The sequence below is a fragment of the Chionomys nivalis genome, chromosome 4 (genome assembly GCF_950005125.1).
Source record: "Chionomys nivalis chromosome 4, mChiNiv1.1, whole genome shotgun sequence".
Classification (NCBI taxonomy): Eukaryota; Metazoa; Chordata; class Mammalia; order Rodentia; family Cricetidae; genus Chionomys; species Chionomys nivalis.
Window position 1 is genome coordinate 35,890,039 of NC_080089.1, and position 27,550 is coordinate 35,917,588.

The 27,550-nt window shown below is 46.3% G+C and overlaps 1 protein-coding gene across 2 annotated transcripts in view; it reads right to left on the minus strand.

Annotated features, from left to right (window-relative positions):
* The window catches only part of Pknox2 (PBX/knotted 1 homeobox 2), a 271,278-nt gene that overhangs the window by 197,340 nt on the left and 46,388 nt on the right, over nucleotides 1-27,550 (minus strand). For both annotated transcript variants that reach the window (XM_057767848.1, XM_057767846.1), the window contains exon 2: nucleotides 4,912-4,981. The gene's annotated coding sequence lies outside the window, so the exon portion shown is untranslated. The remainder of the gene's footprint in view (nucleotides 1-4,911; nucleotides 4,982-27,550) is intronic.

The following is a 27,550-nucleotide window of genomic DNA, read 5'->3' on the forward strand; positions in this document are numbered from 1 at the left end:
GCTGCGTAGCAGGAACGACTCCAGCGTGCCCACGTCTGGATCCACCACAGCCGTCCTGGAGAGTGGCGACAACATGGTTCCTATAACTGCCCAAATTTAACAGATTTCCTGATTTAAATATTATGAAAGGGGAAAGAAAGGAAATTATTCCACACCTTCATGCCAGACTATCTTCATAAAGTAGGACCACTTTAACTATACCTAAGGAAGTTCCCATATTCTCTACCTACAATCTGAACACTAAAGGTGACACTGGGGATGATGTCATCAGACAGTCTCTTGTTAAAGAAGAGTAAACTGAGGCTCTTCCTTTTAAATTTAGATTTTGTTGACATAATAATTGTTAGAGGAAGTTCAGTAGTTGTCTATACATGCATACAATATACACTGACCAGATAATGAAGTAGTTTAAGTCTCAATAACAGAGAGCTGAATTTCAACTGTGCCCAGACTTCCTTCCTATGGCACTTCCCTTGTCCTCTGGGCCTTCCCTTCTTCGTATATACAGAGCTAATAACAGAATCCCATGAAGTTCAGTGTGATGAGAGAATGCACCCCAAGGGCTTAGCATAGCGCCCAGTATACAGTAAACACTCAGCAAGCATTGCTTACTAATATTAAATTTGACTTCATGTGGAAGGAAGCCAAACCCTAGTACCTTTTCATCGAGACTAAGACCGCTTATCCCGTCTCTTCCCTGCCTAGCTCCTGGCACTAGTTGTTCCCAAGAGTCAGCCCTTGTAAGATGGATTGGTTCTGTTTCTACTCTTGGGTGACTTGGGATTTGTTTTTATCCCTTAAGCCCCAGCAAAGCAGTCAGAGCACTCAGATTCCCTTCAAAATGTAGCAGCATCTATATCGGGCGTGGAAAGGGGGATGAGAGTAGTTCCTTCTGGGTACAGGCTCCCAGACCAGAGTAGGTGTCAGAGGGAGAGGAGACCAGCAGATGGCTTGGAGGACCCCGGGGAAGTTGGTGTCCATCAAATCTTTTGTAGTCTTTTAAGCTCTGAGCTTTGCCTGGAGCCTACCCCAGCTTTGACGGCCATGGCAATGGAGATATGGGAAGCCTTGATGTGAGAAAGACTCCTTGTTTACAGGTCTAGAATCCTCTAGTTCCGAGAGTTTAGGCTGTGGGTTATAAACCTACATTCTCTCTGGTGTGGACCATGAGATCACGGTTTCTCCCAGCCCAGGACCACCTAGTACTACCACACTCTGCCTAAGAAGAAGCTGAGTTTGACTTGGAGGGGTTTCTAAGGCTAAGGTTTCTTCCCAGGGTATAATGTGTGTTATGGTGGCAAATTGTTGTGCATTGTTTAAGCTCACCGAGAAGCAGACTCTGGAAGCAAGGTTGTCCCTCAGCACACTTCAGACCCAAGAATGTTTATGTGAGGTGTCCTCTAAAACCCCTGTCCTAGCCAGTGGTGGTACACGCCTTTAATCCTGGCCCTTGGGATGCAGAGATAGGCAGATCTCTGGGAGTTCGAGGCCAGCCTAGTCTACAAAGCAAGTTCCAGGATAGCCAGGGCCACATAGTGAGACCCTGTCTCGAAAATTCAAAAAATAAAAAAAAAGCCCTGTCCTGAACCAGGCTGGCCTTCTGGTTCTGTGACAGGGAGAAAGAAAAGTAATTAGCAGCTGAGGTCTTAAAAACATCATGCCCTTGAGAATAGTTTGAAGGTTAACCATTTCCAACCCAGGTTACTATTGTTTATCCCACAATGTAAGGAGGCCTCCAGTGGGGGCAGGAGGCAGAAATTCAGCCATGAGAAGCTAAGCCATGGATGGAGACTCAACTGGGAACTCCAGCTGACTGCCTCAACTTCTCCAGTTGGTTTCTTCTGGATGATTGTGAGGACAATCGTCTTCCTCTTGTTATTTATTCTTTTATTTGGAGTCTCGCTCAAGGGACCCTTTGCTCTGTATAGGACTCTCTCAGTTGTGAACTCCAATGGGGCTTTCCCTGTCAGTTTCTGCTGATGGTTCATAAGCCCCTGATTTGATTCTACGTTTTCTTTGTGCTCTGAATTGGGATACTCCAATTACCTCTACCACCTAGTCTGATGATATTTTTGCTAGCTGTCTGCTGCTTCTATGCTCCTCACTATTTATTCCTTTATCTTTTGTTTGCTATCTACTTAATAAACTCACTCATTCAAAACTGATAGTACAGCTATCATAGATCATTCTCCAGACCGTACAGAACACATCGTCCCCCCAGGAAGGGCCAATTTCAATTGTTCAGGGAAATGGGTGAGGCCCCATTGTACAGGGCCAATAGCAGTTGTTGTAGGTCATGGTTTCCAAAGATGAGCGCAACAGCATGCAATGGCTTCCATGTCTATAGGTTATATCGTAGATTCAATTAATTACAGATAAGAAATATTTGATAAATAAAGTACCTGTAATGAACAAGTCCAGGCGTTTTGGCTCCCTATTATTTCTAAATAGCATAGTATCAGCAACTATTTACACAGCATTTACATTGTGCTCAGTGGTCTAAGCAATCTAGAGGTGATTTCAAGCATGTAGGAGGATGTACATAGATTGCTTGTGAATACTATGCCTGCCAGTATCAGCATCTCCATCCCAGATTTGAGGCTCTGCAAGGGTTCCAGAACCATCCCTTGTAAATATGGAGGAATACACACATACACTTGCACGCACACACATACACACACCTCAAGCTTGCTCTTCTTTTAGCGGGAAGTTGATACTGTTGAGAGGTGGTGAGGAGTGTGGACCTCTGGACCTGTTTTTACAGACAGAATGAAGTGGGGCTACTTGGCTTTATACAGCAGGCCATGAAAGGCAACGAAGCCTCCACCTGGCTTTTGTTCTCCCTAAGGCTGCTTTGCCTTGGAGTTTAGCAGCCATATTGTAAGGAAGCTCAGATCAGGTGGAAAGGCCATGAAGGTCTGACTAATGGGTCTCAATTAAGAGCTAGTACCAAAGCCCAGAATTTTGAGGGAACAAGCCTGTGGTGGTTATAGCACATAGCTTTTGAGTTGCCATAACTGAAATCCTGTAACCAGTAGACAGAGACAAGCTGTCCTCTCTATTCCTATATAAAGTCCTGACTCACAGAGTATTTGGGCAGAATACACATTCAGCTATTGTGTTTGTATGTCAGTTTGTTACACAGACTAGTAACCAAGACACCACTAGAATAAAACTCTCCCTGTTGTTTCCAGCAAAGCCAGTATCATTTCCACTATTTCCACACAAATCCGGCTATTACTTGTTTCCTCTGAATTCCTTCGGTCACTTCAGATATTCCGTCTCTTCCTTTCTTATCTTGCCCCTGTCACTCTGCGACTACTGTCTCTCTTCTGTCTCCCTCTCCAAAGGGCAGGATCCTTGCACCCGAGGTGGCTTGGGCAACTACAACCTGAAAAACCTTTGACTCCTGCCCATCAAAGAGCCCTGGACCTGCTCTTAGGCTCCTCGCTGTAGGTCCAAGAGTGTCCCTTTGCCGGAGCTTTTCCTGGGTTTCGGTGCCCACTGCTCAGATTGCCCACCTTCCCCCACACAATGCAGAAGGAAGATACAATTTCTCTGCTACTCTCAGCTCTCATTAAGGTTCACGCTCAGCTTGCTCCTTAAACTTGTCTTGACTTATGAGGTCCCAGTAACCTCCGGTATGAGGAGACGTCGATTCTCACAGAGGTCATCCAGCTTCCCTCACCCACATCCACACCGCACCTCTATGCCCAGTTATAGGCAAGCTCTCCTGAAACGGGATGGAGAAAGGCACCCTTCCCCACCCTCCGGCCTGGGAATTCGACCACTCCAGAGTCAGGGCTTCAGAGGAGGTGCCCTGGGAGCAGAGGCCCGTCAATCACTCACTCAGGCAACCAGCACTGAATTGCAGGCCATTAGGCAGAGGACCGGCGCCCTGCTCACTCACCGGGTAGTCATCGGCAGGATGTTAGCCGATCGCAAGTCGGCCATTCTTATGATTTATTCAAACACTCATCACAGTCAATCTATTTTTACACAGAGGTGAAGATGTGCACTGATAACGGTTAATCATTTATAATTCCATGGACTGGTTGAAAGCCAATGTACTATCAAAGTCGCAGTGGTAGTACCTCAGCCTCAGGTAGCCCCTGAAGCACAGTAGAGGAGTCTTTATGTTGGGCCAGGGTAACCCAGTCACCTGCTAACACTTATCAACTGAAAACCAGGAAGAAGGTGAGTCTCAGCCCTGCCCCCACCAGGAACTCATGCCCTGCTGGAGGGTGCACAAGTCAGAAGAGTGGACAGTGGGGTAGTGCTGCAGTTACCCAGACGGGAGAGGTCACAGTGAGCTGGAATTACCAAGAAATGGTGGACAGAGCAGGCTTTGGCCAGGTGTTACAAGTGGGCAGACTGATACCGAGTGTGGCAGCCAGCACTGAGCCGTCAGCCTCCGATAAGGTGGAGTCGTTTGAGTGCTGAAGGAAGGAAGAGATCGGCAGTGTTTCCTTTTCTCTCCTTTGTATATCCCCAGAAATAACTGACCAGAAAAGAGAGCATGAGCTAGAAGCATGGCCTGGATTGGGGCCTGATGTCCTCCATTCTTCCCTGCACCCCTTCTCAGGCCACAGACAGAAGTGGCTGAGGATCAGGTTGGCCTTGCGAACTCAGTGACTTCCTTCCTTAGCACTCACGACACGTGTAACATATCAACTCTACCTTTATGTCCAATCGATACGGTCTAATTAAACAGCATGTCATATTACAGAGCCTCGTTGTCGCCTTCAGACGTAATCTAATTAGAGCCCCACTGTATTTTACGTTGTGACCGGTTCATTGTTCAGTGTGTCTCTTCTGCAATGTGCAGCAGGCAAGGATCAGGCTTCAGGCTGGTCCTGAACCCATAACTTTATAGGGTCAGTGTGGAAAATGCCAATCAAAGTTACTTACAGTTTGGGGCCTCTTTTCTGGTGAGCAGCATGGAGGACAGAAAGCCTTAAAGTTTTGTTCCAGGCTTCACCTGCCAATAAAAGGAGACATGTTTATAGACTGGGTAAGACTCTGCTGGGATAACCAGAGGGTAAGAAGCAGGGTAGGCATGGGGTAGACCCAGGGGTGAGCCTGCCGAACAGCAAAGCTGGGACTAGCAGCCCTGTGATCACAGAGGAGAAAAAAAAAAAAGAGAGCTCTCAGTGGCTAAATGCTGCATGCTGTCCAAAGCGATAACTGCTCACTGGAACGTCTCACCTGGTGGAAGACCATGTGCTGGGAAAGACCCTGTGCAGGGGGACAGAGCTGAGAGCCCTTATGAAAGGCTGAAGGGTGAACAGGGAAGTCTGCACAAGGGAACAAACAAAACGGACCCCATCGCTCATGGCGAGAAGATAAAAGTCTTGCAGCAGGAGGAATTCTTTCATTTAAAAAAATTTTGAGATTATGATATAATTATGTCATTTCCTGTTCCCAACAAGGGGAACATAAGGTAAAAAAGTCCAGTGGAGTAGGAATGAAAATATGCATGGAGAGGAATGATGGGGACAACTTAGAAATCTAATTTTTTATTTTCTTTCTGGGATATTCTTTTTAAAAAAAACAGAAGCATATGTTTATCAGGTGTTTGCTCCATGATCTACAAGCACTGAATGCACAAACAACAGGATCCTTGGGTCCTGTTTTTAAGGTGTTACCAGCACCTCACTGGGGAAGTAAGCTTGCCCCCAAGAAAGAATACCAGCGAAGGCAGCATTGTACAGAGTTATGCTAAGTTCTGGCAGAGAACGTCATTCTCTCTCCACCATGCAATGAAGTTAGCAGGGTTGAAGCACTCAAGGGAAGTTTCACAGGAGGTAGGATGTGAGTCTGAATAGGCATGACTCGGCTGGTGGGAGGGAGAGGGTGTCAAGCATGGAACGTTTGGACTTAAATGTCTCCCAACGGCCTGTGTGTCAGAAGCTTGGTCGCCAGCGTGGCACTATTAGATGGAGAGGCAGAGCCTAGTGGGAGGTATTTAGAACACTGACGGGCCTTGAAGTGGATGGCATGACCCCAGTTTCTCCCTCTTTGCCTTCTGCTCTTCAGTCAGAAGGTGAGCAGTTTTACTCTGCCGCATGATTCTACCAGAACACACCATGGCACAGGTCCAAAGTCATTCGGCCAATCAGCTATGGAGTAGCCCCTCCAAGACGATGAGCCAGAATCAACCTTTCCTCTTTATAAAATGATTGTCTATGATACTTTGTGATAGTGATGAAAAGCTGACTCACACGGGGACATGCTGAAAAGGGGAGGTGATCTAAGGAAAGACGAAGAGAGGAGTGTGGAGGGCCCTGGGACAGGGTCAAGGTTTCTCTGCTTGGTGGATTCCAAAGGGAGAAACGATGCCAAGCAAGCACAGTGGTCTAAACCATCCAGGACCCTGAGTATCGGGCAGAAAAAGATCAGGTCTGGCATCCGAGCTCCTAGTTACTGAAAGCTGTTTTGGTAAGGACATAGTAGGACATGGTTCCACTCTCCCACTCACTTGGGCATTTCCCCTTTAACTAAGACAAGAAAGGCATCCTGGGGAAAGGAAGACTTTCAATTAACTGCAGGCATGAAATATAGCAAGATGCACACATGGAAATAAATTGTCCCTCTTATCCATGATACACTCTAGGCAAAGGCTCTTTTGTGGCTGTTTACTAATGGCTGCATTATTCCTGGTCATAGTTGATGCAGATCCCTCATGAAGTAGACCATGTCACTAGACTGTTAGTCACTGAGGAAAGGAAACACATCTTGCGTATCTTTATATCTCTTGAGTTTTGCAGAGTGCCTCAAATGAGCCAGATTCCCAGTAAGTATCTGCTGAGATGTTGAATGATGGACACTGTTTCCTCCAGAATCTATAAGAGTGACCAAGTACCAGCTCTTAGTTGGCGGGGGTCTCTGATGTGTATTCTTCTTCCATCCTTCCACATTATTTCTGAGTACTTCATGAACTGGGGACACAGTCTCTAGAGTCTATTAAATGAGGCAGTGTGTTCTCTGTCTGCCCTTCAGTACCACCCGTCTGAGACACCAGTAACTTAGAAACTATAGCGGACTTTTCTTCTGCACACGATGCAAAGCCAAGAAGGGAAGCATCTATGCTAGAGGATCGGAATCCAGATTGCCCTAAGGCACTGAACGAGCTTAAAAAGATGGCCTAAACTAGAACATTCATTTTTCCATCACCAGCTTTTATTTCTCGCACACCAACATCATGACAACCACAAATGAAATAATTTTGAAAGTCAGGGGCAAAATTGCCCACAATCTCATTACTTGAACCATCAAATTATACTCTATGTCCACATGCAAATCCATTTTCTTAATAAAATTGTAGGAAATGATTTGACAAGTATATGCACACAAATCTTGGCTTTTATACAAAAAAAAAAAAAAAAAAACAAAACAAAAAAAACAACTGCAGAACCATAATGGGTTGAATCAGTTTGAAAAACAACAGAAGAACCTTGGGTCATCTGAGTTCAGTGCAAGCTCAGGATATGCTGTTGATGCTGCCAAGCTGTTGAATGTGATCTCAGTAGCCATACAGTGTCTGGCTGAGCTGTGGGTGATGTCCTTTGGACTTAGCAGCTCATATTAGTTCTGTATGACGAAATGCTGTTGTATTTTAAGAATTTTGACATTGATGAGTAAAAGAAAGAGGAAAAGAGATGTTTGGTGGTTAAAATCTAGTGGTTACAAGGGCGTACATGTTTCAATTTAAACTTGATCATGGGCAAGTTCCTGAATCTCTCTGTGCCTTAGTTTTTCACATTTAAGATAGGACTAACGAAACTCGATTCTCAGTGTGGCTGTGGGGTTGGGAGGTACCATACAACCTAAGATGTCTTAGAATAATGTCCCATTCAAAATGAGCACCTGCTGGGCACCAGCTATTATTGCATTCTTTTCTTTGGGAAGAGGCTAGGAGGTGGAAAACAGAGGAGAAACAGGACTTGTATCTGCCTTTTGTCCCTCTTAGTAGTTTCCCCGGTAACAGAGTTAGGAATACCATTGCCTAAAGCAACCTGCTCCTCTTCCTCATGATAGACTGCCAAATACGTAAAGAAATTGCAAAAGAGGGACTGTCTTATTCTAGAAAGTAGGCTCAAGACTAATCAAGGACGAGAGAGAGAGAGAGAGCGAGAGCGAGAGAGAGAGAGAGAGAGAGAGAGAGAGAGAGAGAGAGCGCTAGTCTTCACATACACGGGATTCCCTAATAATGAGAAACATTCAGAAATGAATAAGGCTCCACTCCAAATAGTGACTGATCGTACCGAAGGAGCCTCCTGCACTAGATTAGATCTGTGCCAAGGAACGATGTCCCAGATTTGGCCTTCAGCCATTAGCAAAAGAAAACGCATACACATTTGAGAGTGTGTGTGTGTGCGCGTGCACGTGCGTGTTTAAAAAGCAGCATTTCTAATTTCTGTGAGCATGTATGTATGTGGTGTAGCCCATGTATGTGCATGTTTGCAGTATGCACAAATGCAGAAGCCAGAGGAGGACTTCAGGTAGCTGACCTATCACTCTGAACCTTACTCCTTCAAAGCAGAGTTTCTCACTGAACCTGGAGCTCATGGTTTTTGACTAGACTTGTAGTCAGCAAGACCCAGCATCCCCCCCACCCCCATAGCACTGGGGTTCCAGGCTCGTGCAAGATCATAACCAGCTAGTTATTTGAGTGCCAGGATCTGAACTTAGGTCTTCATGGCTGTACACACAGTGTTCTTAACCTCTGAGCTATGATAAAAGCCCTTGTAATTCATATTTTGATAAAATATTAATTGTGCCACCTTTCACCATCATCTCATAATGCAATTCAACCTAGAGAAGCAGAGCATATATCTTAAAGTTGAGGGTCATCCCTTCAGTGGGGCGACTAAAGTATCATCCAGATCATATCCTCTCCCAAGAGTCAGCTGCATAGTTACTCTCGGTAGTTGTGACAGCAAGCACAAGGCCTGCACAAGTTCCAGCCAGGCCAAATTCAAGCACAGACTGGGGTGGGGGGATGGGCTAAAATCCACCCCCACCTGAGGAACTGTTGGCATTTGATAGCTTCTGGGAGAGTCACCTTTGTTTAATGATGCGACCCTTGGAAGCCTGGCCACACTCCAGGGCAGACCTCACCCCCAAGAGAAGTAGTGTAACACAAACTGGACTCCATGGGAGAAAAGAGCAGCGTGTAGTGTGGTGAAGGTAGAGAGGGCAGATATGAGAGGAGTCGAGGGGTGAATTATGATCAAAATACAGGACATTGAATTCTCAAAGAATTAATATAACTACGTCAAGCCACATTCTCTCCCCTTTCCCCTCGTCTCTGGATTTCGATCTGTATGCCATCTCTGTTTCTTTGTCTCCAAATGTCTGTCTCTCTCTTCATCTGTCTTTCTGTCTCTGTCTTTCTCTCTCTAACTTTCTGTCCCTCCTTCTTTTCTTTTTTTTCACTCTACTTGTTTCTTTTCTCCTCACCTCATTGAAATAGATTTTTAAAAATTATGTTATATATCCTAATTATGGTTTCTCTGTCCTCTACTCCTGCCAGTTCCTCTCAATCTTCCCTCCCATCCAGGTCCAACTCCTTTCTGTCTCTGATTAGAAAATGAACAGGCGTCTAGGGATATTAATAAGATATAATATAATATAATTACATAAAACAAATGCTGACATATTGGAAAAGGACAAGCAAACAAACAAAAGGAAAAGAGTGCAAGAAAACGCATAAGAAACAGATATAAATGAAGAGACCCATTCATTCACACACTCAGGAATCCCATAAAAAACACTAAACTGGAAGCCATAATATAGATGCCAAGGACCTGTGGAATAAAAAGAGAGAAGAACCCAACTTAAAAAAATAAATATATAGCCGGGCGGTGGTGGCGCACGCCTTTAATCCCAGCACTCGGGAGGCAGAGGCAGGCGGATCTCTGTGAGTTCGAGACCAGCCTGGTCTACAAGAGCTAGTTCCAGGACAGGCTCCAAAACCACAGAGAAACCCTGTCTCGAAAAAACCAAAAAAAAAAAAAAAATAATAATAATAATAAAATAAAATAAAATTAAATTAAAAATAAATATATAAATATAATAAAAATAAGAAATAAGATAGAATTTTTAAAAATGGAAGAAAAGAAAACCCCGATAGAACATTAGGAGACAAGGAACCACCAAAAATGCCATTAAGTTTGTTTTTTGTTGGCCATTCACTGCTGGGTGTGTAGCCTACTCTTAAGAGTTGTTTGTTTCCCCAGTGAGACTCCCTTGGAGGAAACTAAATGCTCATTTGCAAGTGGTTACCAACTGGAGATTGCATCTGTGTTAGGGATGTAAGGAACATACACTCTGTCCCTCCTGTCTTCACCTGTCTGGGTCTCCATCTTGGTATCTCCATCTGTCTCTGTCTCTCTGTGTGTCTCTATTTCTGTTTCTCTCTGTGTGTCTTTCTGTCTCAATCTCTGTCCTCTCTCCTGTCTCTGCCCCACCTCTCTCTATATATATACACACACATACACACACTTGCACTCCCACACACATATGCAGTTTCTCCATGTTCTCTTATTTTTCACTCCTCACCATGCACCAAGGGCGAACCACCATGCCTGCACCCATGTGCATGATGTGTTAGAGCCTTCCAAAGCTAGCACTGTGTGACCTTAGCAGGCAAATACCATGTCAAAGGCATGCAGTCATGTAGTAAATATGACAATTAGAACTTCAGCTTCTCTTATTCACTCTGAACATGATATGGAATTATAAATGAAACTGATCATTCACATGCATAGACATGAAGGATTCTGCAAAATAATAAACAAAAGGGAGTTGCTGGATGTGCATGCTTGTTTGGAAAAGAGATAAGGTGAAGGAAAGAAGAACGCTTCCCCTGGAAATACTTCCAGAACTTGACAGCCATCCGTGAGCCACACCAGGTAAGTTAGAAGGATGAAGGAGATGGTGTTGCCCTAAACAAACCACGGTCCAATACAGACTATCAAGAGTAGTCCGAGACAGACATGTAGATTCATGCTGACTATGCAATTATCTTCCTGTTTGATCTTGGAGAAGGACCCTTAACCACTTTATGCCTCAATTTCCCCATTAGAAACCGATAGTTAAATGCTTAAAAAAAATTCTTCCACCATCTGCATATGAGAAGGTCCTGATTAATTTCCAGGGGAAGTGCTAAGTCTCTTCCTAAAGGGTCTCAGGGTGCAATTGTGGCTAAGATTAAAGACGCTGGAGTCAGACATGTGAGGGTCAAGCTGGGGCCCATTAATGTTTTCATCTCAGCCTCTCTCAGTGTCAGTCTTCACCTCTCTACGAAGAAGAGGACACTGAAAACAACAAGTGAGAAAATGCACACACCATGTTGATTGAACAACTTGGACAATATTAGTAACTGAATAGGATTATTGATACTATTCAGTGTCTGAAAGGGACTGGAAGCAGCTGAGAGGGAGAGAGACAGGCAAATGGAGAAGACTGGGGTTCTGTGTTCATGAACTGCCCAGAACTTTCAGTTTCCCTGGAGGCTCCTCTTTTCGGAAAAGCTCCTATAGGTACATGAGCAAACCTTCCGAAACGGAAATGAGTGCAAACCTTAGCTGGACAAGGCATTCATGGAGATCCCTATTAAGTGACTTTAGGTGGCACAGTCCTGTGTCCCACTGCTATAACGCCAGAGTCCCCACACTGCTCCACCTATCATGGATGATATTCTGTCATTGCTTATATTTGCCCTATGAGAGTGCCATTCAGGCACTGGAACTCCTAGCCAGCAGGTTCCACATGACGTGGTAGCTGAGTGAACAAACATATCATTACTTAGAACCAAATATACAGGGCTTGAAAGTCTTACTCATTGACACAGAGGATACTGGATAACTTTCCTCTAAGGCTAAGTAGACATAGATTCTACTTCTATACCACATCCTTGGCTCTTTGGATCACAGGCAGGTTGAACACTGAGTGAGAAAGGACCTACATTAGTCCCTGGACCACATTCCCGACTCTCTCTAACGTTGATATTGTACTTGTATGTGTATATGGAATCTTAGCACTGGTAGGTAGCCTAACCCTAATCACTAAGCTATAAAGAAGAAGGAATCAGAGATTCTCTGACTCCTGAACACTAGGTGGAAGCCTGTGATTTGCTCTCTGAGCCCAGAGGGAAGACCCACCTATACTGAGCCATGTGAGCTCACAGACCAGCTGGCCTTTGCAAGGTGGAAGGCCTGCTCACAGGGCAAGTTATCCTGACCCTGGCGACATCCTCCTCAGTGCAAAGACAACAAGACCCAGGGCCTGCTATCTCCATCAGTTAGCTCAGCTCCTCTGCTCACCCTGTGTCTTACATTCCTTCTGAAGACTCCCAGTTGGCCTTCTGGGTCCAGACTCAGCCTGATCTTGCCTATCCATCCCCTCTCCACTTCTGGAGAGTTTTTTGAAACACAAGTAAGATCACATTCACTCAACCATTCCAAGACTCAGTATCCGTTTGATTGGAAGCATCACCCCAGTCCCTGGCATCCATCCTAAGTCCCCTCCCCTGGGATATTGGGTTTGAAGTGTTATCCCAGCCTCTGGCCTGAGAGTTACCTTGGTCCAGACTCCACCCCCAGAAAAGCCTGCCAAGTGCTGACCCCTCCCCAGGGAGGGTCAGGACCACTCCCACAGGCTATTTAGGCTTGCACAGGAACACGCGGTTTCGGGTTTTGCATGGTTCCCTCTCTGTCTCTCTTTCTTTCCCTCGCCGCCATGCTCCTGCCACCCCGGAGTGCTGCATTTATTAAACGTGGGCATCTTTGATTTGGTCTAATCTGGTCTGATTGGAATTATTTGCATCGGCAGAGAGGCTCATCTTAAGAATATTTCTAACACCGTTGTTTTTCTAAATTCTGACAACACTGAAATGCTTGGGAAATTTCAAGTTTAAAAATGCTCATTTACAAATTTGCTCAAAATAAAAAAAAAAAAAAAGGTGATTTAGCCATGCCAAGCCTGCACATTCACTGAATGGCAGTAGAGGTCAGTCATCCCTAAAATCTTAGTGGGCACACGTCCTCCTGTTTGCTGCCTAAGAAGAAAGCAGGCGGCACCGGAAGTCTCTTTTGTCATGGGGCCAGGTATCTGAAGACTAACTCCTGCTGCCTGTGGAGGAGTTTCAGGTTCAAGGTGACAGAGAGGGACAGGTAGGGTAGCAGGTACGTTCTCATCTCTGTTGGACCCAACTAAAAGCTGAAGGAGGACATCTAGAAGTGAGGAAGTGCTCCCACGTGGACCCAGTGAGTGCTCCACTCTCTTGCTTCCTCTACTCTTTTGCTATAGGGAGTGAGCCAGGAAGGGCTTTCTGAAGCTTTTCAGGAATGCCAATGGCCCCAGGCTGCCCAAGAGACTTACTCCCACCCACCCCACTCCTGAGGCTCTACCCTTAGTTCTAGACTTTCCTATTCACCCCCTTCTGTGGCAGCTGCACCCCTCCCTTTATTTCCATCCCACTCTTCCTATCAAAGCCCTAACAGCACATATTTTGTTAATTGTACAAACCTAATGGGGGAATGCATTGGCAAAAAAGGGTAATGGCCATCAGACCAGCAATAAAACAAAATTAATGGCCCATAGGAAGAAATCATGTCCACTTAATCCCAGCTCTGAAACTCTAATAGAATAATGGAATACCAACGGAGGGTTTTTTCTCTCTATGCAGATTGCTTACACCATGTTAATCACTTGCAAAGCAGGCCACATACCACTCTGGCTCACATGACCCTCCAGGGAAAGTAGCAGACCAGAAACATTCAGTGCAAGGCTCATTACTGACTCGCACCACGGAGGCGGTAACACCTTCCCTCCCTCCCCCAGGTGACTCAGGACAGCTAGTGTGGGGCGTCATTGAGGGCCATCAGGTGTGGTGGGCTGGAAAGCAAGGCACAGAATGCCTAATAATAGCAAGCGTTTATTGAGTGCGTATTATGTGCCAGACACTGGCTGGCTGAGTTCTTCCTGTCTACTGAATTTCTGCAGATCTCATGCTCATTCTGTAGAGTCACACAATGCTGTGAGGTAGACACCGGCCACCATGTGTGGCTCTTTACAGTCAAATGCTAATTAATTAAAATTAGATACAATGCAAAACTCAGTCTCTGGACTCAGGCATCTTCATGTCAAGAGTAAGATGGCCACATGTGGCTCCGAGGGTGGTACTTGAGTTATCAACTCACTTCTACTACGACAAAACCAATGCACACAAAGTTATGTGCCTTGGCCAATGTCAAATAGTGAATGAGTGGCCAACTCCAGGACTAGAATCCAGTGACAATCTTCCGTGGCCATGGGGGATGGGGGTTGGAGCCACACCCAGGTTCATGCATGGTCCCTATAATAGTCAAATAGTCAATAGCTATAATAGTCAAAAAGTGGAAGCATCAACAAAATAATGGAGAAATGACATGTGGCTGCTGTAGTTTGGATCTGAAAATTCTCCCCAAAGACCCATGTATTAAGACTTGGTTACCCACAACCAATCCCAAAAATGGGAAGAGAAAAACCACCAACCCAAATCATCACGGCCAAATTAATTAAAGCAAGGAAGTGTAATCACTTGCTTAATAGCAAGCTCTTTATTTGTGTTCATAGGCTGCCTCCCCCTAAGGAGGGGTTCTGGTGGTCAGCACTGGATGTGAGGAAGATAAGGCTTTTATAGCTCAGGGGTGGAGGGTTTCCATATGAGGGATCTGGTGGGCAAAATAGGTGGCGTTACAGGATAAGAACATAAACATAACACGTTAGTCCCTCCTGAAACAAAGATATGGTTACAAGGTGAACATAAGAAGATAGTCAACAGGTAGTCATAACAAGGTAGTCATGGAATGTCTCATAACCTTTTGAAACAAAAGTAGCGTCACAAGATGGTTCTAAACAACTTTTTGAAACAAAGACGTGATTGCCATTCCTGGAACAGGCAGTACAGAACCATTTGAGGTTAAGGTTACAGGTGGGGCATAGCCAAGTCCTTGAGAAGCAGAGGTTTAATCATAAACAGGAATGAACCTAGTTTATCTTTAGTCTAAGATGGCTTTTAAACCTAATATGGAGGCTGGCTGGCTCTTCACAATCAGTGACGCTACTGGGAGGTGATGGAACTTAGAAGGAGGCAGGACCTACTGAGGGAAGTTAGGTCATTGAGGGCTTGTCTTTGAAAGAGATGTTGGGACCCTGCCCTTTTCTCTCTGTCTTTGCCATCCTTCAGGAAGCAGGCCTCCATCACCACACAATCCTACCTCACGCACTGCACCAACACTGCAAAGCAAAGGGGCCATGGCATGGACTAAAATCTCTAAAACCAGGAGTCAAAATAAACATCTTTTTTTTTTTTTTTGGTTTTTCGAGACAGGGTTTCTCTGTGGCTTTGGAGCCTGTCCTGGAACTAGCTCTTGTAGACCAGGCTGGTCTCGAACTCACAGAGATCCGCCTGCCTCTGCCTCCCGAGTGCTGGGATTAAAGGCGTGCGCCACCACCGCCCGGCTAAACATCACCTTTTAGAGACTGTTTTCTTTAGTGTTTTGTAACACGGACACACAACTGACTAACATGGGTCGACGCATATAATGGTGCAGAAGAAACTTGCTAGAACACGGGTGAACCGTGAGGACGTTACGCTAAGTGAAATAAGCCAGCACAAAAGGGCAGATACTCTTTGATATCTGCCACAGTCAAATCCACAGAGCCCGGAAGCACAATGATGGTTGCCAAAGGTTGAGAGTAGGGTGGGCCGGGTGGGGAGTTGTTCAGTAGGGGTGTTTCAGTCTTGCAAGGTGAAAGGCTAGTGGTGATGGCCGCACAACTTCATGGATAAACTTAGGGCCACTGAATGTTCAGTGCGCTTCAAAATTGTTTTATCTCATGTACATTTGGGCACACACACACACACGACCACCATGAACGCCGCCTAGTTTCTGTGGGCAGGTGAGGAGAAAACATTTAGGATCCTAAAAAGTAGGAAAGGGAGGCACTCAGAAGTCCTAAGACAAGATAAGACATGGGGAGCCCAGGAGTGCTGGCAGAGAGAGCAAGGAATCCAGAGTCCCTGCGGCCACAGAGAAAGAAGAAGGGCTGTTTTCTCCCAAATGCAAAAAGCTGCGAAAGCTGTGGCTCAACCACAGTGACTCCAAAGGGCTGGTACTGGGATTAAAAACAATTTATGAAATTATCTGACATTTTAAAACAGAGGATGGAGGACTAGTGGGGAGTGGGGGAGAACAGCTCTCTAATCTGACATAAAAGACAGTCTAGGAATGTGTCCACAGCAAGAAATGATGTGCACGAAGTCCGACAGGGGGAGGGGAACGGGAGGCAGAGAAAAGATGAGCGGTTTAGAACTCTTAACCTCTCGACGTCGAGTGGGAGGGCACAGACAATACAAAAGAATGGCCTTAGTCACCCCAGACCTAGGACCCTGCACAAGTCCCTCTAACTTTCTGGGCCTCAATGTCTTCATCTTTTGGACCAAATGGCAGGACTAGAGCAAGAGCAGCCTTAACATTTCAGATGCCTGCGAGTCCCTTAGATTTTTATCCAGAATGGTGTGTATGTTATTCTGGGAAAGTGTTGTGAATTATAGCAAGATTCTGAGGCTGTCCACATTCCCAGAGTTATAAGTCAGAAGGAAAGATGTCCACCAGGTGCATATTCAGCCAAAAAAGTCCTAAGATTCCAAGAAATTTTGGACGAAACATCAATAAATCTTTTGGTCTTAACCCAAATGTTTATGCTTGCCTTGCCTGTGGGAGACACTGTAAAAATGCAATAAGGGTATCCTGATATACTTTGAAAGGTTAAAATGCTGTCTCTCGTGCAAGTAAATATTCTTCTCGGGGCACTGTTTGGCTAGAAGGCTAGAAGAGAAACTGTGAACCAGGCATGGAGGGGGAGGGAAGAAACTGCTCCCGCTTTGGGGAACAAAGCCATGTGACACAGGAGAAGGGTCAGCTGCAGGATGACCCTGGACATTCCTCATTTGGTTAGAATTGAAGAGGCCCCAAAGTCCCCTCTGGAGAGGGGTCTGGCTCCAAAAGAAAAGTAAATACAGCCTACCCAGGAGGTGCAGCCCGAGGCAGAACAAATGCACGTCTTTGTGCTAACAAGTCCCCACTGGCATCTGGCTTTACTTTGCATAGAATTCTCAGCTGTGTGACAAGAGAAAGTGACAATCTGAGGATTCATCAAGGGAAGCAGTGCAGGCGAAGCACAGCATTTTGCCACCAACAAGCAATAAGGACTAAACCAGGGTCATCAGGGCAGGAACAGAAGGGGCAGCGCCTGCAACCCTACGAGTCAGCTACAGCAAAAGACAAGCTGGAGTTTAGAGCTGGCTCAAAGTGGGAACATGGCTGGAAGTGGTAGCATGAGTCTGCAATGTCAGCACTTTGGAGGCAGGAGGATTGCCACAAGTTCTAGCCCAGCCTTGACAAGATTGAGAGACCTTGTCTGAAAACACCAACCAACCAATAAAACAAAATAAAACCCTCCTTTTTATTTTACATTTAAGACACGAGTCAGGGGACAGGATTTATTTATGGAACCCCAGATGGGAAACCAGGCCAGGGATTCACTCATATATAAAATGTTTTTTTTTGCATGCCAGTCCTTTTGCTAGGCTGAGTTCAATGGTGAACAACAAATCCAGTTCTCTGACCTGCAGGAACCTACATTCTATCTAGTAGGCAGGTTCTTAGTCCTTGTGCTGTGTTCAACCTTGGATAGCAATGAATACTGTCTCACACAAAAATCATAAACATGAAACATTATGAGTTTTCTGACGTGATCTTTGTAAGCGGTGAGGTCCTGTCATGATGACATCAAAGGTGGAACAAGCCTGGGGTGAAGGATGAAGAGGCGGCAACAGAGTCTCCCCAGCAAGTACTCCCGGAACTTTCTATCTCTAGATCCCTTTGGAGATGATATATACCCATATAGTGGGGGGCAGTGGGGCTAGCCATCTTTCTTAGAGCAGTACTGGAAAGAAGAAAATGTTGGTATTAGGTCCAGACCAAACCAACCATCCTGTGCCTCTCAGAGAAGGAGTCCCAGAACCCCTCCAAAGAGCATTAAGGCACTTCCCATTCATTACATCCCAACTTGCCTCCTGGGGCTGGCCCTGAACATTGTTTCATAAATAACTGAACAGGGCTGCAGGGTTAGGCAGATGTGCACAGTCCTGGCTGATGATGAGGGACTTTGGCTGTGCTGAATGGTTCTGGGATGCTGACTCTCAGCAGAGGGGTGGACCGGTGGAGAAAGCAGCCACGCGGCTGGTGTCCCCACCTGGCTCCCTGGATCCCAGCGGGATGCTGCGAGAGCATTTGCTTCCAATTGTTCTTAGCCACTAATTCGGCTCCAGGGTATAACACCAATCTGAGAACAAACGGAGTAGGAAAACCATGCCTTTCCTACGGAGACCCGATTTTACCATAAACAGGGGAGGAGTCGGGGAGGGTTTCTGGGTTCAGTGCACAGACCACTGGGCACTGTGGCAGAGTCACTGGGCACTGAAGTGGGGCCTCCTGCACTGAGGCAAGATGGTATCTCTGCCCTCCAGCTCCCAGGCACCCCGGCTGCAGTGCCATCTGCTGAGGCTCACCTGCTCATTGCTCCTCCGAGGTGCCTCCAGCAGAGGACAGATTATTCTGATGGCGGGGAGATAGAATATGGTCCCTTGCTAGCAGTAACTACCCAGAACAATCCCTCCTGTGCAGCTGACTGTCTCCACCTGGCATCTGCCTGCAAAAGAGCTTGCAGGTGGTAGAGGGTACAGGAGAAGGCTGGGGGGCTCTGCCCACATAGAAGGGTCTAAAGGCCCGCTGGGAGCAAGACTTGCTCAAAATGCCCTCTGTTGGACTACAGATACGTTCCCCATAGGCAACCTCTGGAGGAAACACAAGCTCAGCTCTGTTGGTGGCAAACTGAAGAGCCAGCACCCTCCAGGGGCAAAGGGGAAGAGGTGGTGAGTGAGGCCGAGGCCGGGAAGCAGCTACCTCCTCCTGCGCATTGCCTGTGCAAAACCGCCAGTAAACAAGAGGCCCTGCTCACCGCTGAATTGCCTTCTTATGTCTTAGAGTATTTAAATCGGAGGGCTTTCGGTGTGACCCTCTCAAAAGCAAAACAGCAGACACAACGCCTTTTCCAGTGCACACCGCTTCTACTCAGCCTCCCAGAAGACGCGTCACGGTTTCCATGACAAAAATGCCAGCCTTGCTAGCTGATGATTTAGCTGTTCAATAATTTCATAAATCCGACCTTGAATAAAAGTACAGGAAAGGGAACAATTTTTTAAAAAAATCTCCGAGCAGTCTAAATATGTTTCACGGAATCACGTTTATGAACCTTATTCAGAAAGGATGCTCTAGAGCTTTTCTTAGGGCTCCTTGCTTTATTTCTGCACACATTTTTAGCAGGTTAAGGTATCTAGGTAGGCCTCTACTGTCTAGACATCATAAAGGAGGAGTAGGGAGTAGGGGAGCCTTAAAGGAAAACTTTGGGGTCTGCAGGGCCAGAGAGAGGGCCAAAGGGTGAGCCTATGAGTCATCCTGCAAGGCTAGTCATGGAAGACTAATAAAAGAGGTGAGTGCCTGCCCACAATGTGTTAAGCATCCTCCAGGTACTAGAGTCCAGTGTCCTTGAGGGCCTTAGAGTGCTGAGTCCTTGCTCTGGGCTGCCTGTGTATTCAGAAGTTGTTGTGTGGTATTTCCATTGCATTCCGACAATAAAGTTTGCTTTGAGTCAGAGGGCAAAGCTAGCCACTAGCTGATCAAAATAGAGGTCTTAGACTGAGGACAGACAGGAGACAAGAAGTAGTAAGGCAGGGCTGAAAGAGGATCTCAAGCTTTTTGGACTGAGGAACTGACGAGAGAGGAGGGGACTGGTGGCTTCCCTGCTTCTCTGATCATTCAGGTTCTTACCCTGATATCTGACTCCCGATTTTTCTTGATAAAGAATAATTAGATAAACACATCAAGAAGTTGCTTGAGTTTCTAATTGATTGGTTCATTCATTCATTCAGCAAGCATTTGTTTGACACTGGGTCACTCCAACAAGGTGGGAAGAAATGAAGGCAGGGACTACCTGTCCCTCACAGCGTGCTTCACGGTGCTGTCTAGGTATTAGAAAAGGCATCTAGACAGTGGAGAGGCAGACAAGCTCAACCGTCTTTTAACCCAGGCCCTAAGTGCTTTGAGGAGAATTTCTGTGAGAGGAGGCAATGATAATTAAGGATTCAGCTGGAAATGTCACAGGACCAAAAGCTTCAAACTATATCACCAAGAAAAACAAAACAAAACTTCTCAGGCCTGGAAAAAAAAAAAAGGTGTGGAGAACATCTTAGAAAAAGGTGCAGAGGGAAATGGTGAAAAATCAGAGCTGGGAGGAGTAAGGGAGATGAGGTTGCAGGATTGGGCTTCCTCGTCTGCATAATGGCCACTTGGGACCACCGGGGTCTGAATTGCTCCAGGCTCCCACATTACCTGGGCTGCCTCTCTCCCTGACCCCGCGTTTCTTTAGCTTTCACACAGATTTGGAAGGCAGCATTTGCATTCACAGTTCTTCTCCAGGTACCAGCTCATGACCCCAGTGATACATCCTGGTGGTACCCCGCCACTCCAAGCCTGCCCTGTCCCTCAGACAACAGGTAGCACTGCTGTCATTGGAGGACGCAGTTTTTGCAGGTGGCGGGGGAGGGGATGAAATTCAAGCAATCTCTCCTGAAGAATGAGAGTTAATAATTTATAGATTCATTAAAAGAAAAAAAAAACCTGCTGAAACAAATTTCATGCAAATTGTGTGACAGTCGACGGAAGTGTGCCAGTGTTGCTTAGCGAAGCGTAATAAATATATGCAGCCCATAATAATAAGTTACTTAAACTTGGGTCACTAAATGATTTATTAATTGTCCTCGAATCCTTCCCACCTACAACCAAAACCAAGACTGTAGTCATATTTTACGCTAATTCACATGCTTCCAACACCGAACAACATTGCTGCCCACGGCTGCCCATAGCTGTCCACTCCATGTTTCATCCTTACCCCACCTTTACAGATGGCCATGCTGTCTCACCAAAGAAGTACATGTGCCCCAAACATACAGGCATACACTACATATTCTTGTCTATCTCTCACTCTGCCATTAGTGCCCCCGGTGCCTGAATCCTGACAGAGCCCAGGCAACTAGCCCCAGGTTCATTCATAGCCTGTGTCTTCTCCATCAGGAGTACCACGTCTTAGGACACACTGACCCAGAGAGGAAATGTGGGTTTCTGCTAGCGTGTACACCGATCAGGCCTCTTCCCCACCTTGGTCTATAGGTGATCTCGGTGCTTCTACTCCCTGAAGACCTCACCTACAGAGCAAACACCTCCTTGGGATTTGGATTTATGGAGCCACTCTGGAAGGAGTGATCTTCACTGGCAAGCTAGAGCCGAGAACCTTCAGTGGGGCAGACTTCAGCAAAACATGAAACTTTGGAGGAATATTCCCTCTGAGGAAATACTGCCTCTGTGGATAGAGAAGGGGTGAGGGGTTCTGGAATGAATGGGAAAAGAATGCCAGAGTTGGTGATTCTCGGGGGTGACGGCCCTGGTAACAGGAAGTTGCCCCTGTCCCCAACGGCTTCTCCCCAGTCTTCTCATCTGACTGGGGCTCCCTTGGGATCCTTCTCTATCTCTATGCTCTTTCGCTCTCACACCCAGCACAGGGGGTGTCACCCCCACCCCAATAATTCCTCCAATATGTCCCTACAGCTCCATGGCTACTGCATAGTGTTGAGCTTAGAGGCTGAAAATCAGAGCTCAGTCCCAGATGTTTTGTGGAATTGGTTTAGGAGGTATTTTTGCTGCTGGTGTTTTTCATGGTAATGGTCTGGGTTTGGTTTTTTGCTTGCTTGTTTTATTTTGTTTAAAAATCTGGTTTTAGAATAGACTACATATATAGCACAGTTCACACAATTCTATACTTTAAAATGGTATACACAGTGATGTCTGCCTCTTACATCTATCCCTCACCTGTTCAAACAAATACAAACACGGACTCTTGCCCTTCCAGTCCTGTGTACATCTGCAGCGCTTTTGGTGGGCTCTGCTTTTACTCACAATATATTTTGGAGATCTTTCCACATCAACACAGAGAGCTTCCTTATATTAAATATGTAGTCTTCCCTTGTCAGGACATTCCATAATCTAATTGGTCTTCGATTAATGGATGCTTGAGTTCTTTCCAAGTTTTGGCTATCACAAATAACGTTGCAAAGAACATAGCTATACAGATGCCGTTTCACACAGACACAATTATCCCCTGAGCATCAGTGTCCAGATAGGAAAATTGCAAGTCAAATTGTAGTCTAAAAGGCATATTATCTCTTAAATTTATTTGTTAGTATATTTTTATTTTTCAGTGGGAGGGATCAGACTCAGGGTCTTGCACACACTAGGCCACTGACTTCATCCTTAGCCCCCCATTTTCTGTTATGTGTATGTGTTCATGTGTGTACTCATGCACCAGAGGTCAGCCTAATCTGTCATTCCCCGGGAACCATCCGTCTTTTGAGTCAGGTGTCTTACCAACCTGTGAACTGACTGCCTAGGCTAAGCTACCAGCAGCAGGTGGGCTCCAGGCATCTGCCCATCTCCTCCCTAGTGCTGGGATTCCAAGCGTGTACCACTGTGCTGGCTAGTTTTATGGCAACTTGATGCAAGCTGGAGCCATCTGAAAAGAGGAGACCTTTTTTTTTTTTTTTTTTTTTTTTTTTTTTTTTTTTTTTTAAGAAATTGCCCTCCTAAGATCTGGCTATAAGGCATTTTCTTAATTAGTGACTGATGGGGGAGGGCCCAGTGCATTGTGGGTGGTGTCATCCCTGGGCTGGTGGTCATGAGTTCTATAAGGCAGCAGGCTGAGCAATTGATGCTGGGCCATGATGACAAACCCATAAGCAGCACCCTCCACAGCCTCTGCACCAGCTCCTGCCTCCAGGTTCCTGCCCTCCTTGAGTTCCTGTCCTGACTTTCTTCAGAGGGGAACAGCAATATTGAAGTGTGAGACAAACCCTTTCCTCCCAGGTTGCCTTGGTCATTGTGCTTTATCACAGCAACAGTAACCCTAACTGGGGCATGGCACCACACCCAGATATTTTTATTTAACATGGGTTCTGGGAATTAAGCTCAGGTGCTCAGCTGCAAAGCACACACTTTACTAACGAACTCTATTTCCAGCCCTGTTTTGTTTTGTGGGTTTGGCGGTGGCGGTGGCGGCGCGACTGCTATCATTCGTTTGATTTCGTTCGGCTTTTGCTTTTGTTTTCAGAGGAAATCTCATGTAGCCCAGGCTAACCTCGGGCTTACTGTGTCATCTAGTCTAGTCTTGAACTCCTAATCCTCTTGCCTTGGCCTCATGAATGCTTGAACTCTGAAGGTGAGCCTCCACCACAGACATGTGTAACTCTGCTGGGGCAGAGGCACTTGTAAGGAGCTCGTGTCCCTGCTTATCATTTGTCTCTTGGCGATGCTGATAATTTTCCCCAGTGGTTTTTGTTCTGATTTTATAATTTTTTAAATTCAAATACCAGCAAGGAGAAAAAAAAAAAAACAATTTCTTGTTATCTTCAGCCCCCACTACTCTCCGAAATTGTGTAACTCCCTTCTGTACTCTTTGCAGTTGCTAGCCTAGCCAGCAGTGTGCTGTTTGGAACTTCTACCGCCATCCTGTGACCCAGGGGAAAGCTACTTAGACCAGCCTTCCATGAGACCATAAGAGAGGAAGAACTGAGTTCCTGTGAATGTTGTTTAGCCCTGCCCCTGAACTTCACTGTAAGAAACAAAATTTTAAAAATATGTATAGTTCTAGCTGTGTAGGGTTGGATCTACTCCTGCCAGCTACAAAGGCCTTCCAACAGAGGAGTGCCTCAAATATCTTTGAAAAGGTCTGGACCCATGTCTACCTGCTGCTCGGGCAAGGGTTCTAAATACCCTGGCAATGTCACCCAGAATTTAAATATGTTCACTAGTTTCTCCATTACCTGCACACTGAAACCCAAGTATCTCAGCGCTCAGTCCAGCTGAGCCTCCCCCTCCCTTCCTGGTGCACAGGGCCATGATGTGGCTTTGTCCTTGGATAGCTCCTTCCCTCCCTCTCCGGAGTAAAGCCCAGGACAGTCGGTACCAACATTACCTCCTGCAAACAAAGTTTTGACCGAGTACCTGTCCCCTCCCCATCATGGCCATGATGGCCTCCTCTGTAGATTCATGAACTGCAGGGTCTGAGCCCATGTCTACTCACCCTTCCCCACCCTGTGGGATGCTGAAGGCAGAGGTAAGGTTGCCACACCCGCTTCTTCTGAACTCAGCTGAGGGCCTTGCAAAAGCTGGTGCTTCCCAGTGCTTACAAGCAGACTGAGATCCTTCCCCCACCCATTTATTCCCATCGGTGATCCTGAGTCCTCTGCAGCCCAGTTCTTTAGAATCAAAGCCTTCCCACCAAGTCCAGTCACCTTAGAGAGCAGCTGAAAGGAAAGTCCCACCCAAATGGACCTGCTGGAAGGAGACAAGCAGATGAGCCGTCGTCACCAGATAAAAACAGTCTGCCTTAAGCCTGGCACTATACCTAGTACTGTCCCTCAAAGGTCCATGTGTTAATAAACTTTGGTCCACAAGATGGTGTGCGTGTGTGTACGCATGTATATGTGCATATGTGTTACATGTATAAATATGTATATGTATATATGTGTATGCTATATGTATGTATGTGGGTATGTTTGAATGTGTATATGTGCATGTGTCTATATTATGTGCATATGTTTATTGTGTGCATATGTGTGTATAATATGTATATTATATATATGTTTATGTGTCTTTGTGCATGCATATCTATGTCTATGTGTGCATCTATGCATGTGTTGGGCATGTTTGCATGTGTATGTATGCATTGCATGTACCATGTGTGTGCGTGTGAAAATGTATATATGCATATGTATGTGTGTGAGTGTGTGTGAGTGTATACATGGGCGTGTGTGATGGGGGAAGAGAAAATAACTCCCATAGTCCACTCCTTCGTTGTACATCCCAGTCAGCCAAGCCTGAACATGCTCCAAGTGAACTCTCCACGTGGTCAGCAGAGGAAGCCTCATTTATTAACCACTTCTAACAATGCTTCTCTGTTACCCACAGTTCAGACCAGCCACGTGAAGTCAGAGGCCCTGCTCTAATGGGACAGCAGAGTGGAGAGGGAGGGACTTTTGTTGACTCAAACTGACTTCCAAGGACAGCCCTTCCCCAGTCAGTCCCACTGGGGTCAAAAAGAGAGCCACATGCCAATCGGTTTTCAAGGATGTCCAGAGCGCTGTGGACACAAGCCTGTCTCTAAGAATTCATCTGGAAAAAGAGAAACAACATCCCTGACTGCCAAGCAAGGAAAGGAGTTGAGGGGGAGACTGGAAAATGAAGGGATAGGTTTGATTCCGCTGCCCTCAGGCAACTGCCCAGTCCCCTTCCAGGTTGATATCTACTTCTCTGTCTTCTGCAGTGGTAAGAGCAACTTACTCAACCTGCGTGCTCACGGTAAGAGAAACAGGTATCAGAGAAGGAGAGTTCTTGCCCACAGTCACACAACATGATAGAAGCAAAAAGACTCAAAACCACAGCTCAGCTTCTAGCCCCAGCTGTATCCCTTCTGGCCACCCAGAACTGCCCAGTGCCCTGACCTCTGGGGAACAGCAGTCACACCAGGATTTTCTCCTGAGTGGGACAGAGAGGCAACCCTTGGGGGCCTGGACCCAACATAAATTCTGATTCTTCTACTAGCTCCAGGGAGAAAACATCCTGGGTTTATTTAACAGCATCGCAACAGCTGGGGAATGCCTCCTTTGACACATCCAGCCAGCCTCTAAAAGCAGTGACGGCTGATGCTGACTGCAGAGGCAGACCAAGGCTCTCACCATGCCAACTTCTTTGAAGTTGGAAAAACAAGATGCAGAGAGTAAACTGCTGAGTGTCATCTGTGACCACTCAGCCCCCAGGAGAAGAGAAAGACATCATCCAAGTCTCCTCCGAGGACCTTCATCCTACCTGCTAGTCTCCATTGGTTACAGGATACAGGGAAATAGCTGTGCTCACTCAGGGCTGCTCCTGCATTTCTAGATGAAGGAATCTGGGCAAGCAATGTCCACTTTATAGATGAGAAAACCAAGGCTGGAAGGGATCCTGGGGTTCGTGGAGCCACAGAGCTACATGATACACAGTACTGTGTGAGCATGTCTCCTAACTCAGAATCCAAGTGCTCGCTCTGTGGCCCCAGCTCTTTCTTGCTCATTCCAGCCTTGATTTGAAAACCAGTGGTTCTTACAACTGGCTCCCAAGCCTTTCCTCCTGCAGGGAAGAAAACAGTCCTCTCAGAGCGAGGCGATATTTGGACAATCTGGGGGCCTCCAGACTCCTCCGGAAGACTCGGCCTTCCCCTCCCAGGACCTAGCAGCTCTGCCAAAACAAGAGGAGAAAGCTTCCAACAAAAGTTTGTTTTCATGGAGATTTTATTTCCTTCACGGAGGTTCTCCCACCACAGATTTCTCTTTGTTGGCGCTTGCATTCAGAAGTCACCAGATACACAGCCCCTGACCCCATGGCCCTTGGGGATCACTCGTCTTTATCTCTCCTCCCAGGCCCACAGGCTGCTCATTCCCCTACTCAAAAGACCCTTTGAGCTGCTCTGCAGAGGAGGGCTTCCCAGAGTAGGCAAGAGCTTGAGTGGGGCCAGACCCTGCACATCAGGGTTGGGAGAAGACAGGAATAGACAGTGGAAGGGGTGGGGACATAGGACTCTGTCCAGTGAGGTCATGGAGGGGGAGCCTGGCCACACTCCGATGTCTCTCCATCCAGGACTGTGTTCCCTGAGAGTAGGGACACTAACTAGAGATTTCAGGGAGAAGAAGTTGATCTCTGAGTCTGTCCCCAAAGTGTGGCTCGACATGCATGGAGGCAGGTTCAGCTTAGGTTAAAATCTGTGCCTTTTCTTCACAGCCCTTTTCAGATTGCTGGAGTCCACAGCACTGAGGTTTGGCTCTGGCTTAGTTATCCATATAATACAGGTGCTAGAACAGCCCTCTGGTAAGTGAACTGAACAGAGAGAGCAACTGAACCCCTCTGGGTTCATCCCATCATCTGCTCAAACAAGGATAATACCATTTCCAGATTGGTGTGAAGGCGACCCCAGACATGAAATAGCCAAGAAGATGCCTGGCATGTAGTGGGTGACCCATCCCCCACCTCTAACTGCTGTAAGGACTGTTTGGCACCGCAGTACTACTCTCTATTCTACACAAACCATTTCAGGGGTTTTCTTCAGGGTGTACTCAGGTTGGATATAGTCAGACACTAGAATTTTAGCTTTTCACACTTTGTGGGTGTTGGTCTGTTTGTATTCATGTTTGCTTGTGTGCAGTTGCACATGCATGGGAGTGGGGAAGAGCATGTACTTGGCTCATACATGCCAAGGCCAGAGTAAGTTTTCTACCAGACCAAATGCCTACATT